Source organism: Galeopterus variegatus, unplaced genomic scaffold, assembly GCF_000696425.1.
Source record: "Galeopterus variegatus unplaced genomic scaffold, G_variegatus-3.0.2 Scaffold285, whole genome shotgun sequence".
In the NCBI taxonomy this organism is placed as follows: Eukaryota; Metazoa; Chordata; class Mammalia; order Dermoptera; family Cynocephalidae; genus Galeopterus; species Galeopterus variegatus.
This window is the reverse complement of record NW_007726396.1, coordinates 659,551-665,059: the sequence shown is the minus strand read 5'-3', so window position 1 is coordinate 665,059 and position 5,509 is coordinate 659,551. Positions and strand designations below refer to the sequence as shown.

At 57.9% G+C, this 5,509-nt stretch overlaps 1 long non-coding RNA gene across 1 annotated transcript; it reads right to left on the bottom strand.

The window, feature by feature from the left end:
• Positions 1-941: 941 nt before the first annotated feature.
• Positions 942-2,496, bottom strand: LOC103585920. The gene is made up of 3 exons (XR_550111.1): positions 1,951-2,496; positions 1,541-1,657; positions 942-1,280 (listed from the first exon to the last, which is right to left on the bottom strand). It is a non-coding gene; the product is annotated as an uncharacterized LOC103585920 (long non-coding RNA).
• Positions 2,497-5,509: the final 3,013 nt, after the last annotated feature.

The following is a 5,509-nucleotide window of genomic DNA, read 5'->3' as shown; positions in this document are numbered from 1 at the left end:
CGCCGGCGGCGCGCGGGGGTCGGCCCGGGGCTGCGCCGGGCGAGGGGCTGCGCCGGGCGAGGGGCCGCCGGGCCGGGGACTCGATCCCGACCGCCCGCGGACCCCGGCGAGGTCCTTCCCCGAAGTGGCCGGAGGCGGAAAGAGGGGCCGGGCAGCCGGAGAGCCGGTTGGGGCGACCTTTGCGCTTCCGCGCCGGCACCTGACTTTTCTAAAGAGTATTTTTGGCTTTACAAGAATTAAGTTTTTAAAAAAGAAAGAAAACCCCTGTCAGGAATCTGATCGATGGCCCGCGCTGGACGACGGCTGCTGAATGGGGGGACACACCGCCCGGACCCGGCTACTGAGCCCGGAGGCTGGCGGGGGTTGGGAGGCGCCGAGGTGACCCGGTGTCCTTGGGTGAAAGCGTCCCCGGGACAGGAAGAAATATGGTATGAAGCGGGGAGGCCTCATAAATCTGGTTTTAAAAGATCTAAAGTTAAAACTGTGTTTTAAGTCGGAAATTGTATTCTTTTTCTCTCTGAAGCGTCCCCGGAGCAGTCAGGAACTTGGTGAAATGACAATATAATGAACTCAAGTTTGCGGGGTAAAGGTGTACGGTGACGCGGCTCCTTGCCGGGGTCTCGCCGCTTCTCCGGAAGCAGCGCACTACTGGGTCCCCAAACACCCCTTCCCGTTTGGCAGCAAAGCCCCCGCCCCCTGCCCAATCGGCTGCTGGATTCTGGCAGGATTCGGATCGCGAATAGGGGTGCGGCGCGGCCCAAATAAATCAGCCCTGGGGACAGGCCGCGCCCCGGAGCCAGCCCCCTCGGAGAATGAGCAGGGCGGATAGCTCCGCAGGGCCCGCTCTTTGGGTCTAAATAACCCCGAGAGAAACGGTTTCGTTCAAGATGAGCAAATCCCGAAAGAGAAGACAGGCGCGGGGGAAAGGAAATTAAAAATAAACAAATAAATAAAGTTTAATTAAGGGGGGGGGGACAGGAAGAAAACAAGAACTTGTAAGAACCTGCCTGTCTACTTGGGGCATTGTGGGCCTTCTCCAGCTCTTGGGTGTCTCCTCAGTTCAGGGTGCGCCTCTTCACTCCGCACCCCCTATCCTGTCTGGCTCTCCAGACCAGCTGGGACGCACCGAGGAAGCTCAGCGCGCGGGGTCCGGGGCCCGTGGGGGGTGGCTTTCAAACCGTGCTCTTTCCCAAGGTATTGTTCCGAACAACAAACGCCACGCGATGGGAAAACGGCAAACTGGAGGGGGCAGGCAGCCTGGTTTTCTGTCTGAATTAATGCTACGGGTTAAACAGTTTTGTATTATTTTTAGATTAACTGACTTGAAAAACATTTCACTACCCTTTCCCTCGTTTGGTTGGAGAACTAGTCAAAAAAAAAAAAAATGACCCTGAAAAGGAGCAATATCTGTTTTCCCCCCCTTTTTTTTGGGCACTATCAAAAAGAGATTGGGAGTCTGAGGAATAAAATGCCAGGGCTCTTATCGAGCCCTTAGAGCCCGAACATTGTCGAATCGGTTAATGTCCGTCCTGCAGCTCACCTCTGTCCCAGCGGCCCGCGCCATCGCGCCCTTCCAACGTGGCTGCGGGGCTTCGGGAAAAGCAGTTCTCTGGAGGGTTAGTTATTGTCCAAGGAAATCCACACGGACACCCTTGTACTTGCAAATATAAGGAAACATATAGGACAGAAATTAGGCTCGCGCCGGGGCTCGATCTCCTTGGGACTCAGGCTTGGAGGCCGTTCACAGCCTTAAGGCAAACTTAGCCAAAACATTTATTTTTAGCAAATAAGATATGAACTTTAAAAAAATGCTTTTTAATAGCAAACGTAAAAAATATTATTTCAAAACAATTGGATCAAAGGAAATCAAATGTTTACAACATTTCCGTAACTGCTTACAAATGGTTTCTGCAAAACCCAGCCCACTTAAACATTTTGTCGGAAACTCACGAAAGAACCAAAAGCAAAGCATTCGAAGCCCTGGAGGGAGTTGAGTGGCCCGTGGACGCCGAGCAATCTCTTTTGGTAAGTTGCATTCGATCGAACTCAGGTTAAAATTTAAAGCCCCTGGATCCTGCTCCAGTCATCAATCTCTCCATTCCAGAGTTTTCTACTTTCAGCCTGTCCGAAATGCAGCCACGCTGAAACTGGGAGCCGCTGCAGTGATTGGGGGAGGCAAAGAGGAATGTAATAAAAGTGACTAAATTGGACGAGAACGGTTTATGGACCTTCTCAGTAGCAATTTAAAATTCAGAAGTGTTAAGCAGCAATTTACAACGAAGAATGAAAAAAGAAGAATTCTCGCCAACTTCCTGGATTCCGCGCCCCCTCCCCCGCACTGCCAAGCCCTGTCCCCTTCTCCCCCCAGGATCCACACGTTCACAACTCTCAGTTTTGTTGAGAGGAAACACACAGTCTCACGATGGTCTCACAGTCTCTCGAAACCATATTTTACAATGCACCTACCTATCCCTGTTCAGTTCTGCCTAGGCTCTTCTCCCTTCCCCAACTGGAAAAACACAAAAATAAAAATAAAATAAATAAAAAAAAACTAGAGCCCAAACGCTTTCAAGGAGACTGACCTTTAGAAAATCATTTACTTCGATTTACCTGGGAGGTAAAAAGTGTATACACTCCCACAAAACTCCTCCTGCTCCAGTTAAATTCTCTCTCGGCAGCCTTCTGGGGCCACGTCTGTCGGAAGAAATCCCTTTTGTGAGTGAAAGGGAGCGAGACATACATCACGGCTCCTGCAGCGGACGAGCCTGCGGCCGCGGGACTCACTGCTGACAGATCGGCTCGGATAACCCCGCGACGTTCATTTCCAGTCCCTTTGCCCACTAAAGACCGTCTCAGTTTGTACACAGTTGTGATAACCGTTTGGAGGGAGCGAAGAAGGGGTGTGTATGTGTGAGTGGGGGTGGGGAAGCGGTATTTCGCGCCGGATCCAGGGAAGGTGACCGGCCCCCCTGAACCCCTTCCAAAGACTTATCTGTGACTTACCTGAAGTTCTCTAGGGAAAGCAAACGGGACATCAAAACTCGGAGAGCGTCCCCGGACCGACTGATGTGGAAGCCCTTTTCCTTCCCGGGCACTTCATAGACTAACCTTTCGTATGCGACGACCCGAATTAACTATTCCCAAAGGTCAGCTGGGGAATGTCGTCGTGAACTTCCCCAGACTACCCAGGAATTTAGTATACATTTTAAGAGCAGGGCAGAGCTAGGGTGCTGGGCACCTGGCTTGCTTCTTTCCCAGATTGTGGGAGCCCTATCCCCGACAGCCACTACGACCTGAGCTCTAGCATCCCGAGATAGGGTCGCGGAAAGCTTAACTTTGGTCACACACAACTGCGGAGCAAAAAGCTCAATTCACGTGGAGAGAGGAGAGGAGAGGGCCAGCGGGGCGAATCACTTTCCCCCCTCATTTAGGGGGCGCGCTGACCCTGGAGCTGGCGCGCCATTCCCGCCGCGGCGGCGGCGCGGGGCTGTGCACAGCTGACTCGTCCCGTGTCGGGGCTCCTTCCTCCACCCCGTGGGACTGTGTGTGTAACTGGGGCCCGGGAAGGTGCTCCGCGGCTGGGTGGGTGTGGGTCGCCAACCAGGTCGGGCGTCCTGTCGCCTCCGCCCCTCCTCCGGCGTCCCTGGGCTCTGCGCCCCCTCCCCGTGGACGGCGCTGTCCGCTCAGCTCACGCCCGCAGGCTGCGCGGCGCTCATTGTCTGCCAGGGCGGCGCGCTCCCCTCCCCCTCGCCGTCCCCTCCCCACCCTCTTTTCTCTCCTCCCCTCGATCCCTCCTCCTCCTCCTCCTCTTCACCTCCAGCGCCCAGCTGCTCGCAGAGCGCAGTTCCGACCCACAGCCTGGCACCCTTCGGCGAGCGCTGTTTGTTTAGGGCTCGGTGAGTCCAATCAGGAGCGCAGGCTGCAGTTTTCCGGCGGAGCGGTAAGAGGCGCCTCCTCTCTCCTTTTTATTCACCGGCAGCGCCGCGCAGATCCAGGACTCGCGCTCGCCCGCCGGCGCCCTCGGCCTCTCTCCGCGCCCGGGAGCACCCTCCGCCGTCGCCGTTCTCCATGCGCAGCGCCCGTCCGAGGTTCGGCTGCTTCCTCCCTCGCTCGCTCTCCTGGCTCTCCTCACCTTCGCCCCTACCGGTCGCGGGCCCCTCGGCCTCCGACTCTCCGGCCCTCTCCGGGCCGCGGCTGGCTCCGTGGGTGTCTCCCTCCTTCCCTCCGGGCGGGCTGTAGCGGCTCCCAGGTTCCCGGGACACCGCGGACCGACTACTGGTGTCTTTTCCTCTCCTCGAAGGGCTTATCTGCGCTCAGCTTTATCTCCGAGTTATCTCGGCGCAAAGGGGCGGGAGCCGGTAGTCAGGGAAACTTCTTTCTTGCTATCTAGCGCGGGTCTGCGTGTGGGCATTAATTTGAGTGGGGTAATCTGCGATGAGCCGACGTGATTTGGAAGCAGCCCGGAGGAGGCCGGACCGGCTGCATTTCGCCTCCTTTCCCACCCCCTCCGAGTCTCCCTGTCATTCTTCCTGCTCTCCCCTTTGGGGTGGCCTCGGCTCCGGGGCGGTCTCACGCCCCCCCTTACATCTCCCCCCTCCTTTTCTCTGCGCTCTGCTCCACCCCGCTACGTCCGATTCCGGAACGGCTTGGCCTTTCTGCGGCTGGGGATGACCGCGGGGTGGCCCGGCCCGCGTGAGCGCGCGCGCGCTGGTGGCTGCAGACGCGGGCCGTGTCTAAGGTGTGCGGTGCCGCGGGGACTCCGGTGGGTCGTGAGACTCCCGCCCCGCGAGCTGCCCTCCCTGCCTCTGCCCGGAAGGTCCGGGACTGCTGTGTCCACTCTAGCTCCCCACTTTCCCTGGGCTGAGTTGCATTTCTCTGTGGGGCTCGCATTCCGTCTGGATAGCGCGGTCCGGGAAGTTAGGGACAGGCAATGTGAACGCGGCGGTTTCGTTTTCGGGGACAGGTTGCCTTCCGGGAGCTAACGATTTTGACGTGGGGAACCCTCACGGAGGCGTTCCGGGAGAGGGGCACCCGAGGGGGGCGGGATGCGGCAGCGCCAGCACGCACAGCTACTTAAATTCTTTTGTGTGTCATTGGCCTGGAGGGAGCCACTTTGGGGCGGAAGGAAAACCTCGGCCAGCTCCGCCGTCACTCCTGGGATCTGGCGCGCGCGCAGAGGAAGGATGCTGCCGGAGGGGTGGGCGGGGAGGGCGCGGGGCTCGAGGGCTGTGGGTGGGGAAGGGAGGGTATCTCAGTCCTTCCAGGACGGTGGCGGCTGCGCAGGCTCTGTTCCCCACTCCCTTCCCAATCCCCGGCGCCCTAGGCAGAAACAGGCTCTTTGAGAAGTCTCCTGAGCTAGAAAAGGGAGTGGAGGTGAGGTGGCGTACGCCTTCGCCTTCGGTAACGCCTCTGTTTCTCCTCCCGTCCGTGCCCCCCCCCCCACTCTGCCTCAGGAACTACTAGAAGTCAGCTTGGAGCGGCGCCCTACGGTGCATGGCCTTGACTGACG